Consider the following 12,739-nt stretch of genomic DNA (forward strand, 5'->3'; position numbering starts at 1 on the left):
TTTGAACTATTAATCAAGCATTCTGACATGAATTTTCATCCATGCCAATACAAAAGGAAAGTCAGGGCTTAAGCAGTGTAACTACAAATGGAAAAATCATCAAAATCCTGTCACCTAAGTCTGTAAATCAGGGTAAGGAACATCAACTGCAATCCAATTAAGACAGGCTTAGAGGAAAACAGAGGCAGACTAGTAGGACAGGCTATATTGGGCTTCTAAGGCATCTGAAAAGAAAAGCTTAAGAAAACTCAAAACAAAAGGAGACTGATGGATTTGAGAGAACACTGCCTGGGGAGGAATACAGAGCTATGTATAGTTAAGACATCAAACATCTAGAAGATGGGTAAGACCAATAGCCAAGTTACTATAGTCTGGAACTCCTCCCTGCACACTCTGATCCAGAAGAAAAAGGCCATCTTACTACTTGATTGTTCAGTTGGGACTTCAGTGTGCTACTGTTTGTGAAATCGCACATCTTTTTAATCATGACTTTAGTTTCATAACTCAGAACTATTTTACTATCGCACTAATTTTTTAAACAACTAGCTTTTTTTTTTTTTTTTGAAAACCAAAATTTTGGAGGCTTAAGAAAGAAAGGGCTTATTCCAGATGCTAGAATATCCTTTCTAAGGCCTCTCCAATCCAGTCTGAAATATAAATACTGCAGGTTCTATAAATGAAATTAAAACCCAACTACACAAGTAAAATGGATCTGATTTTCATTTAACCATTACAAAAGTGCAAAAGTACAAAACAGTATCTGGATCCCTTTTATGACTGAAAAGGCTTCTGAAACAGCATAAATCTATCTCATATAAGCAAAGAAAACACACAAGAAAGCACCCCTACAAAGTGTTCTCCACACAAAGAGAATGGTCTCTCAGTACAACCACTGACAGTTGTAGTTTCTTTTCTGTAATTATCTGATTTTTCTTTCTTCACTGCAATGTTATCTATGAAATTAGATCTGTAAGAACACATGCAAGGAAAATATTCTACCTCAAGTTTTTCAGTGTAGAGGAAAATACTTCTATATCTCTTACCCTTAAACAGTTTTAAGACTTTTTTTTTTTTTTATAAATAAAGTCATTCAACCACAGCAAAGATGACAATATCCGCACCTTTGGCCACTTTCCTATCTAAACGCAACCACCAACACCAAAGTGCATATAAAGCTATCTTACACAGAATCATACTAGCAGAATTTTAATTTAGGGAAGATGCTCCATGAAGTTTAGGAAGAACTGTACTTATTAAGAAAAAAGCACAGTACCAATGGTTAATGACAGTATAACATCCTTAAAGTGATTACTATCGCAAGTAAACCAAGTAAATTCTACATTGTCTTCACCGAATAGCAGAAGACGCAACCACCTAGTGCAAACAACTGAAAACTCACCAGTTTACAGCTGTCAATGGTCTGCCCTGTATAACAGTATATTCTAGAAATAAAATGGGATAGAGAATTGATTGGTTTGAAGAGAAACGGAATAGAGATGTGACTACTCTGAAAACATACAAGTGTAATGAAGATGTATGAGCACATCTGTTAGAAAGAACAATGCATTGGCTAGTAGGAGAGAAAGGAAAGGCAAAAACCAGGTAAGAGGTGAGTCATAAGTAACAATACACGTAACTCATGGTGAAACAATCAAAATAAGAAAGAAGAGACTGATATAATAAAAACAGGAGAATAAGGTATTCATTGAAGAACAAGCTCATGTCAATGTAATGTAAATGACTGACTGTAGATCTGTATAAAGACAGTCATTGGCTTAAAGGCTCAGCAATAAAAAAGATGAGTGATGTTATCAACTGCAACAAGGAGAACAGTGGAGAAAAAATGAGTTCAGGGTTTGACCCTGTTAAGGTTAAAACTCTTAGCTAGACATCTTTCCAGACTGACAGAGATCATGACCAAAATAATCTAAATACTATGGCACTGCAGCACAAGTTAGAGAAGAGGCTTCCAATTATTTTCATTTGCAAACTTATAAAATTTTTCAGTAGCGGTTTGGATCATTCCAATGAATTTAAACTATGAACAACAGGCTTATACTTTCTGACCTTATCTTACTTTCTCTTTGTATTGGCTTTAGCTAGGATAAAGTTAATTTTCTTCAGAGTAGCTTGTATGGTGCTTGTGTGTTTTGGATTTGTGCTGAAAAGTGTTGACAACACACCTATGCTTTAGCTGTTGCTGAGCAGTGCTTACACAGAGTCAAGGCTTTTTTTGTTTCTCACACTGCCCCACCAGCGCATAGCCTGGGGGTGCACAAGAAGCTGGGAGGGGACACAGCCGGGACAGCTGACCCCAACTGACTAAAGGGATATTCCATACCATTATGATGTCACGCCCAACAATTAAAAGGCAGGGGGAAGAAGGAGGAAGGGGGGAACATTCACAGTTATGGGGCTTGTCTTCCCAAGTAACCATTACACGTGATGGAGCCCTACTTTCCTGGAGATGGCTAAACATCGGCCTGCCAATGGGAAGCACTGAATGAATTCTTTTTTTTTTTTTTTGCTTGTGCACACAGCTTTTGCTTTACCTATTAAACTGTCTTTATCTCAACCCATGAGTTTTCACACTTTTATCCCTCCAACTGTCTCCCACATCCCACGGGGTGGGGGGAAGGGGGCATGGACAGACACAGGACAGGACAGGGCAGGGTGAGTGACTGAGCAGCTGTGTGGTGCTTAGCTGCCTATTGGGGTTAAACCACAACACCCTTTTCATAGAATCTATGAAGTATTTTCCAAGAGTTCAAAAACCTCAGTTCAAAATCCATTACCTTAGACAGTTATGCTTGGGAACACAAATCAAGGAAAGTTAAGGGAAGAAAATGAAAATAAGGAATGGCACTAATGTAACCACAGGGCTCCAGTTTTATGTGGGGACAAGGAAGCTGAATTTTTGTTTCTTTTCTGAGGTGTACAACTGGTATAGATTTAGATTTATTAAATTAATAACAAAAGAAAAATCCTCACAGTATTCTCAGGCCAAAGTAGTCATAGATATACTAGATGCAAAGAAAGAAGTATCATTCAGTTATAACAATAAAAACTAATTAAGTCCATCAACATATTTATCAGTCTGAAGGGAGGCAGTGAGCTGTAACATGCTATTTACTACGAAATACTTGCTACTAAGAAAAAAGCTATTAAGCATATTAATATGCTTCATAACATATGAAACATTAAATCTAAATGTACAGAAACCATATACCTTAATGTAGCCACTTATGGCACAAGGAGCCCATTCTCCTGTGCCAATTTCTAGCATTAATCCTTTGGAGGGGCACAATGGTAGGAATTGGCTGTGAAAGACCACTGGGAAAGATTAGCCGTGAAAAAGTATATTTACAATATAAAAAACTTTAGTTAATTATAAAACTACTATTCCAATCAGCACCTCAGTGTGAAGCAGTGTTTATGGCAAGCAAGGTAAGAAAGAAAAACACACAAATGCAACGATGTATTTAAGAGATGCTGCAAGGGATCAAGTTTCCAAAGTAAACTAAGGATGTGGAAAACAGTTTGCACAAAGTACTTCACTACCAAAGACTGTATTACTGGTATGTCATATGTGCTTTATAGGAAGACACAAATAGTCTTTAAATTATGGGTTTGGTGAAATATACGTAGTCATACGTCAGGAGAAGAATTTACTAAAGAAACATCTTCAAAATATTTTGGCCAGGAGGAAGATCATAAGATGGGAGGAAAAACAAAACCAAACCCCCACAACTGATGGTTAACATAGCAGAAACACAAACTCAACATCAAGTTTTTACGTAACAAATTGCTCCAGCTCCAGCCTAACTTTAACTGCTTATATTTGCCACCTAACAGACCATCAGCATGCCAGAGCAGATAGCATAATTGAAACTGAAACTTTAACTGGCATTTCCTCTCAGTTTAAAAACAAAAAAAAAGGCACCCAAAAACCCCACCACAAACCAACAACATAACAGGAAAAAAAAAAAACACCAACATACACACAGATGGTTTCAAATCAGTAGGTGTAAGAATCCGAGGGACACAGATTAGAAAGTCTGAAGATTACTGAGAACAGGAAATCAGACTTTATATGAAAATTGCCAACAGAACTCATAAGTCTTCAAAAAAAAATGGAAGCTAAGTCCAATTTCAGTTAAGCAAAAATAACTCCTTGATTATTTCTTGAATTGCCAGCTGTAGCCATTTTGAAATAAATTAGAAAAAATATCAGTCACTGGTTAAAATATTAAGTAGACTAAACCACAATCGTTGCAAATCTAATATGCTGATTCCTCTCCTGTCTCACTTAGGATTTGTATTTACTTATGTTTGCATATTAGAATTCCAAATTCTTGTGAATTCAGCAGAATATTCAGGCAATGTTTGCTGGTTTACAGTGGAAGAGACTTCATTATCCACAGGAAAAAAACCCCACAAAATTCATGCAATGAGCTCATATGGATTTAATTACTAAAAGTATAATGCTAATACTTGAGCCAGGCGTGTTGCCACTGTTAAGAACTTTGCCACTGTATAGATACCAACACCTACAATCATGTTCCCACAAATATTCTCATCAGTGATCCCCAACCTGATATTCAGAAAGGATAAATTATTTTAAAAGTTTAAAACACATTAAATACGGTATTTTGGAACATGGCTGAGCAGCCAAGATCCTCAAAGGCGGCAACAATATCAAGAGATCACCAAACATCAAGCATTAATGTAGCAATAAAGGAAAATGATGTAAGGCTTTACCTATGCTTGAAAAGCATCTGCAAGAATGCTGAAACCCAAGAGCAGGCAATGGGAATTGAAAAAGAGGCAATAATCTGCCGTCATTATTATTTACCTTACTAAAAAGATACTTCCTGAGACAATGGTCATACGAACACTAAAAAGGCTTAACCAATACTGACCGAAATATTACAGCTAAATAGTTAGGCCCCCAATACAAATGATTCAGTAACAAACTGATTATGTGGAGAACATGTCTATCTCCTCCACAGGTGAACATTCAGAATGTCACTATTTAACAGTACAAACACTGTAGCTGCTGCTACTTGACACACTCTCACACAAGCACACTCTCATAGCTAAAAAAAAATAGCTTAACAGTTTTTTGTAACTTCTGTTCGATTCCAGTTTGGCCTATAATTGAACTTTTAGCTGAAGAGCAAAAGGTTCCACATAGTATTATTTTGTAATCCAAAACAAATAACAGGGAAAAGAAAAAAAAAATTACACAATGTGATTCTATCACATGCACTAATTCCTTTCCAAACTACACACTTTCCTTCTAAACGAAGAAGCAGAAGGACGCATGACTACAAAAGACAAAGGTGTCTTTTAGCACCACTAGACTTCTAGGGCTGCTTCAGCCTCTATTTCTGTGAAAAGGAAATGCATTTCTATCAGCCCACAAAACCTGAATATTCTCATGGATTCCAGTTTTTTAAATTTTTCAAATCATTTATAGAAATTATGATACATTATTTTTTATATATACACAATTAAAATAAACATCTTAAGTCTCTCAACATAATATTAGCTTCTCTCCAGGTTCTATTATGTTTTCTACGCTAACACTGCACAAACACAAATCACGTTAGACTAAGCAACTACTACAGATTTTTAAAAAAGCTACTATGTAAAACTGTTTTCCTTATCAGAATATAAGCTAAAGAAGATAAGTAAAAATACACGGTTTTAGTCATTAGTTAAGCCCTATTAACCAATAGCACAATATAGTATTAAAACATTACTACATTGCAGCTAAAAACCCTACAGCAGACAGGAACTCTTATCAGCTTTTCTAATGCACAGGTTAGCTTAATATAAGACTCAACAGCATATTGATTTTCCAATGAAATAAAGTTTTAAGTTTACATAAGGACTTAAACATTTTTTTTTTTTTGTAAAATGACACTTACAAAACATAAGAATTGAAAAACAGAGGACAATAGAATAGACTAGACTATTTCAGTTGGAAGGGACCTATGGAGCAAACCTTTTCACAGGAATAAGCAGGAAAATGTAATATGTAATGCATAATACTTCACAAGAAACACCATTATCATTTTGTTAGTCTTTATGTATATAACTTTTATTTTTTCAATCAAATGAATGCTTCCATACTTTCTGCAATTATAATTTCATTTTTAAAAAGTCCCAAATGAAAAACAGCTTACAGCTTTTGTAAAGGCTTTAGATCTGAAGAAATTAAGGGTTTCTGGTGTACCAATGATCAAGTTACACAAATTTCACATATCTAAATTTACTAAACATGGGTTCTACAAATTCTTTAATAACTTGGCAGTGCAAAGGTGAAGTGTTTCAGTAGTGTTTCTCCAATAAATTTTGAAAAATATATACTTAAAACATCCCAGGGCCAAATAAGCATTGCATTACTGAACATAAGAAGGGGCATAAGGGAAGACTTTGTGTCAACTTTGAAAAGCCTAAAGACTAACCTAATGATCAACTTCCTCCAGAGGATATATAATTTACAACCATGAGTGTGGATGAGCTGGCCTACTTCCAAAAATTTCTTTTATCATCCAGTAGAAAGAATCACCATAAAATGAAAGAAAGTTGGCTGCCTCTTCTTCAGCCAAAATGGCCAGAAAAACAGCCATCTGATTTCTGGTTAATAGCAGAAATCTTACATTCCAGTCATCACTGAAATTTTCCTTGATCTCAATCAAGCCACTTTGGAGTTTTTGTCCCCACAATACAAACAGAAGCTTTTCTCCTCTGAAGGATCTGTTAAAAGAGGCAACTTTAGCAACTAAGTAACGGACAAAAAAAGTAACCCTCAAAAAGCATTTGTATTTTCAAATGGTTAATGTTTTTAAACTAACTGATAGAATGTGTATATTGAACTTTATACAGCAAACAAATTAAGCACCTGACAAGCTCAGCAGGATGTCTCCCTTTAGTAAGGAGCATAAGAAATTTTCAATACTGAATATTATTCAATAAATACTGCTGCATCTCTGATACCTAATGTTACTACAGAAATCCAGACACAGTCCTCAGTAGTAATTTAAAGTGCAAATGGAACCAAAGAAGAGCCTATTCAGAAACTATTCTTGGATCTGCATGATGTTACTTTTACAGTTGCTGAGTTGATGTCCTACAGACAAAAAAAAAAAAGATATGATCTTTTTAGTAAAGATCACTTGATAAGCTGTAAAACAGACGAAAAACACTTTGACATGAGTATGAAGTTCCCGCCATTTTAGAGTATATTGTCATTGTAATATTAAAATTTCAAGTTATTCAAAATTATGTAGCAATTATGTAGTAACATAATACTTCCTCTTGGAGTCTTAACACACAGACTGAGACAATATAAGCGTGCAGTTGCTTATTTCTCCAAACAATTGGACACAGTAAGCCAAGGATGGCCTGGATGTTTAAGGGCAGTAGCAGCCACAGTATTGTTAATTCAAGAAGCTCAAAAGTTCACATTGGGACAAAAAGTTACTGTTTATGTTCCCCATATGGTTGCTACAGTTTTGGAACAAAAAGGAGGACACTGGTTGTCTCCTAGCCGGATGTTAAAGTACCAGGTAACGTTAGTTGAGCAAGATGACATCACCTTGAAAACCACCACTGCCATCAACCCAGCTACGTTTCTTTCAACCCAGCAAGAAGAAGGAAAGCCTGAACATGATTGTTTACAAACGATTGAAGAAGCATATTCCAGCCGACCTGATTTAAAGGATACACCTTTACAAGATCCTGATTGGGAATTGTATACAGATAGCAGTAGTTTTGTGAAAGAAGGGACAAGATTATCTGGATATGCGGTGACCACTGTTAGATCAGTGACAGAAGCTCATGCCCTACCTGCTAAAACCTCAGCTCAGAAAGCAGAGCCGATTGTTCTGACTCTAGCTTTAGAATTAAGCAAAGGGAAAAGAGTGAACATCTGGACAGATTCAAAATATGCCTTTGGAGTGGTACACGTGCACAGAGCCATTTGGAAAGAAAGGGGCCTGTTGTCTACGCAAGGGACAAATAAAATACAAAGAAGAAATTTTACTACTACTGTAGTAGTTACGTAGTAACATTTTCATCACAAAACAGGCCACACTAAAGCCATTACAAATTTGTACATCTATCCATATTTGACAAAAAGTCTCAAAGAACACACTGAGCCTGATACTTGTGGTAGTACATACATAGGTAAAAGAAGAGTAAAGGGACTGACAGTTCAGGGAAAGTCCTGAGATGCACAAGAGATAATAGCAGCAGTTCAGCTGGATAGGGATGTTTGTTAGGATTAAGTTATACAACAGAAAAACTGTACATTTGAATACAGCAAAAATGTGAAAAATCAGAAATATCTTACTTTGCAAAACCTTCAGGACTGAAAGCAGTTAACAACTTACATTACTTCAGTAACAGAAAGCAGACTTCCAGTTTCATCCACTCAGAACCCAGCGTATGAGACAACACTCCAACAACATGAAGTTTTTACTTGCCCTCTGAAGAGGGTCATACTTCCTACTAGTGTTTTACAGACTTTCATGGCTACACTAGCCATCATACCATTACTAGTCATTTGCATATTTTTCAGTAGCCACAAAGCAGAGACTACAAACTAGGCACACACAGAGTAGATTTATCTTTCAAACCAATCTTGACTTGACAAGTAAATTTCCCACTGCTAGTAGTACTGTAACAGATTCTCAACATTGTTATCTGAGCAAAGACGGTTGTACGTTAAATTGCAGGATTAGATACTTTTTTCTGTTTCCTTTCATAAAATTATTAGGCTGGCACTAGTGAAAAAACCAGCAGTTTCTCTGCTACTGCCACTCTGTACATAGATCTTTGTGCAACCCTTCACCTCACGCTGTCACAAGCACAATCACAAGGTGAGCCAGATCAGGGAATTAGTCTGGATTACAACAAACCATTTTTGCCAAGTTAATTTTAACCCAGAGTGAGTCTCTAATCTGTTACTGCAAGAGACTGTATAAATAATTATGTCAACATGGCAGGGGGAACAAGCACACTGACCGAACCATCTCCTTTAGAGACCGAAGTGTTCATGACACCGCAGCCAGTATCACATGAGGAAATGCAAAGTACTGCTAGTTCTGCTTCAAAGTCAATTACCGCATCCTACTCAACACATGATATTCATTTTCAGATGACAGCCAGCACAAACACCTTGCAAATGTGATATTAATCTTACCTGTGACTTTCAGATAATCTCCACAATGTTTAATTTCCTTATCTATGCACAAGCATTTTCATACTGCTTTCTAGTTCTTCATAAACATTAAAGTCAGGTTTGGAATAAAAGCACTCACTGAGGCAGGCGTTGATCACACCATGTGAAGTGCAGAGTACAATTTTGCAGACTTGAAGCAAAAATTCTACGTCGATATACTGCAAGTAGGTTGCACTATCATTCTTCAAATTAGTCTTCTTGGAGCACAGGAAGAATTTTATTACTGTTGATAAGCCAACTTATTTCGGTTTTTAAGCTACTTCAAGATATTTTTCTAGTCACAAACCCTCTTATTGACAGATTAGGAGGCTTCAGATTTTCCACATAGACAAAAATCAAGTTAAGACTCTTGTTATAACCTATATTATCTTAACCTCCAATTAATTTATCTGGCACTGTTATGTACTGTAGCAACTAGATGCAGTCACAAATCACTTCAAAGCATCTCTTTAGAAAATGTTTGGGATTTTCACCATTTTTGTAAAGAAGCATTTTCGACCATTTCTGTTTAAGACTACCAGGTGGCTGAAGTTCTCAAACCTTAAATTGCAATATTTTGACACTAATATGGAGTAAAGGTGGAGACCATGAGCAGTACCTTGGCTGCCATCAGTCTGCTACATGAGATGTTGGGGGTGAGCACCAAGAGATAGCGGGCAACTAGCTGATTATTAAATATTCCTCCTCTCAAAAGTCCTGCAATACACATTGGCTGTATTCACCAGTACTAACTAGCTGTTACTTACCAATAGCTTAACATAACCTGTTTCCTCTGCACCAGGAGTCTGGCTTCTTTGATTTGCCCTAAGATGACACAATGTAGCAAAGATATATGACTAAATCTAGCCTTCAAGAATAAAGACATACAGTAATTGCAAATGTCACTGTTTCTTTTAACTGGCATTCTCATAAGAATCTGCTAATAAGAAATAGAACCCAAAAGAATGCAATCTATGGTATCTTGGAGTTAAAAGTAATTATTTTAAGAAGGTCAATTAAAAGAAACGTTAACATTTACACCCACCTAAAGCTAGGATTTTCTACAATTGTGAGTACAAGATATACCAGGTGAATTATCATGAAAGCAAAAAACATGGAGGACACAACGAATTCAAAACTCTAGCTTTAAAAAATACAGACACCTTAAAGCAAAATTCAGACAAATATCTGAACACCATGGAGCAATCGCATGGCTGATTTCCTTACATTTAGTAGTTTCCTTACACTTAGCACTTGCAGTCCCAGGATTAAACAATATAAAGCTCAAAAGCAGGAAGGTTAGATTTAAAGGAAAAAGCATGAGCACTGAACTAATGAATATATGGGGTAAGAAAACACTCACAGGTCTACACAGGGAAAAAAAGAACTATAGTTTCCCTGTCATACACTCTGAAGAGAGCTCAGTAATTGCAAACATGTCAAATGCCAATGTTAACAGTCCACGTTTCCAGCAGTTGCCATATGCAAATTGGGAAAGTTATGTTATTCTTTCAGTTTCTTATGTTAATTCCAGTCCTAGACACAGCCTTGGGGGGGTGGGGTGGGGGAGGAATAAGCCCTGCTGTTCCAAGTCAGACTGAAAAAAAAACCCAAACCGAAGAAGCCAACCACCTAGTGCTTTACAACCGTTTACAAACTTGAAACAACGGTGACTCAAAGCTCTCCTTAGGACCAGGCCACCCACATCACAGCTTAAGGCCAGCAGAGGCTGAGAACACAGGAAGGTGCCGGTTTCGTGTCATCCGCATCCTCAGCGACCTCCGGAGGGAAACAATGGGGAGCGCCCGGGCACCACAGGGGAGCCCGCCCCTCGCCCTCCTCACACAGAGCAGCCGCCAGGCCGGGGCTCCGGCCGGGCTCCCCGCCCTCGCCTCCGCCGCTCGGCCTCTGCCGGCCGGAGAGGCCGCCCAGGCCGGGGCTGCGGGGTAACGGCCGCGGCGGCCACGCGCGACGCCCGCCGCCCCTCCCTCCCCTGCGGCCCCTCATCGCCTCAGCCCGCAGCCTCCTCCTCCCCGCCGGCAAGCCGGCACCGTACGGTGCCCTCCGCCCCGCCTGTCACACGGCCTGTGCGCGCCCAGGTTGAGGGGAGGGCGGCGAGGCACCCCGGACTAAAAGCGGCAGGAGCAACAGGCACCCTGCTGCGGGCCGGGGACGGAGCCCGAGAGCCGGCTGGCAGGACCGGCAGCTGCCGGAGTGAAAGGAAGCCCCCGAGGGGCACCATCCGCCGGCGGGGGGACTCAGGAACCGGGCGGGGGCGGCACACCCCTCCCAACCCCCCGGCTCCCCCTGGAAAGCGCTGCCTCGGATGCAGCCTCCCTCCAGATACCGAGGCCGCCTACAAGGCGGCAGAGGAAGAGATCACCGAAAGAGGAGGAGGAAAAATAAGGCAGGGCAGCTAAAGGCTGCTCCGACACACGGCAAAGCACCAAGGTCCCTCGCTCGGGCGACCCCGCCAGCGGGATCCGCGGATGCCCTGCACAGCAGGCAGCGGCGTGTCTCGGGAGAAACCGCGGGGTTCAGCCCGTTTCAGTGGCACGACAGGCCCCGGCCGGAGCGAGGTCTGCCCGAGGTCTCAACATGGACACCGTGAGGAAACGCTCCATCCCCCCAGGCGGCCGCGGACGGACGGGCGGAGCGGGGCTTTACACCGCTACCCTCCGCCACAAGGGCGTGACGGAGCCCCCGGCCTCCGCGCTGGGGGAGGGGAGCGGGCACAGGTAACTCCCCGCCCGGGCCCCGGCAAAGGGGGGTGGCAGCGCCATCTGCACGGTAACGCCGGCCAAGCTAGCGGCAGGGCCCGGGCGGCGGGGAGGGGGTGGCACCTGGGCAGCCGCCGGGTTACATCACCGCCCCCTCCATCCCCCGGGGCCCGGCGGCGGCCACATGGTAGAGACAGCGGGGGCAACCGCGCTGCCTGACAAGGGGGCGAGGAGGGTGGATGAGGAGGGCGGCGGCCGGGAGAGGAGAGGCGTGCCGCTGCCGGGAGGAAGGGGTCGGGGGGAGCCGCCGGGGGAAGGGCCGCTCCTAGCCGGCGACGGGAGGGGTGGCGGCGGCGGCTGCCGCCGGGGGCTACCCGTCTCGCCCAGAAGGGAGCTCGGCGCGCGTTACCTGCCCGGGTGGCTCCCCAGCTCCCGGTCGCTCAGTGCCGCCGTGTAAATCTTCCGGTATCTGTCGGCCAGGGCCTTCCCGGAGAGCAGCAGCTGGTAGCGACTCCGGCAGCCCACCGACGGCGGCGCCAGGGCGCCAGGCAGGGCTCCCAGCCCGCCGGCTGAGCCCTCTTCGGGCCCCATGGGCCCCGCCGGACCAGAGCCGCTGGAAAAGAAGACGAAGCCGCCCTCGGCCCCGGTGCAGGCGGCGACGGCGGCTCCCGCAGAGGCGGCGGCGGCTGCTGCGGCGCTCATCCCCCTCCCCGCCCGCCCCCTGGTGGCTGCGCTGCCTCCCGGCGCGACGCGGACACAGGCGGCTCCCGCTGCCTTCACCGCC

General features: G+C 41.8%; 1 protein-coding gene across 1 annotated transcript in view; it reads right to left on the bottom strand.

Annotated features, from left to right (window-relative positions):
• The window catches only part of MYCBP2 (MYC binding protein 2), a 209,121-nt gene extending 196,649 nt beyond the window's left edge, over window positions 1-12,472 (bottom strand). The window contains exon 1 of the mRNA XM_050907348.1: window positions 12,365-12,472. The gene's annotated coding sequence lies outside the window, so the exon portion shown is untranslated. The remainder of the gene's footprint in view (window positions 1-12,364) is intronic.
• Window positions 12,473-12,739: the final 267 nt, after the last annotated feature.

The sequence above is a fragment of the Gymnogyps californianus genome, chromosome 1 (genome assembly GCF_018139145.2).
Source record: "Gymnogyps californianus isolate 813 chromosome 1, ASM1813914v2, whole genome shotgun sequence".
Classification (NCBI taxonomy): Eukaryota; Metazoa; Chordata; class Aves; order Accipitriformes; family Cathartidae; genus Gymnogyps; species Gymnogyps californianus.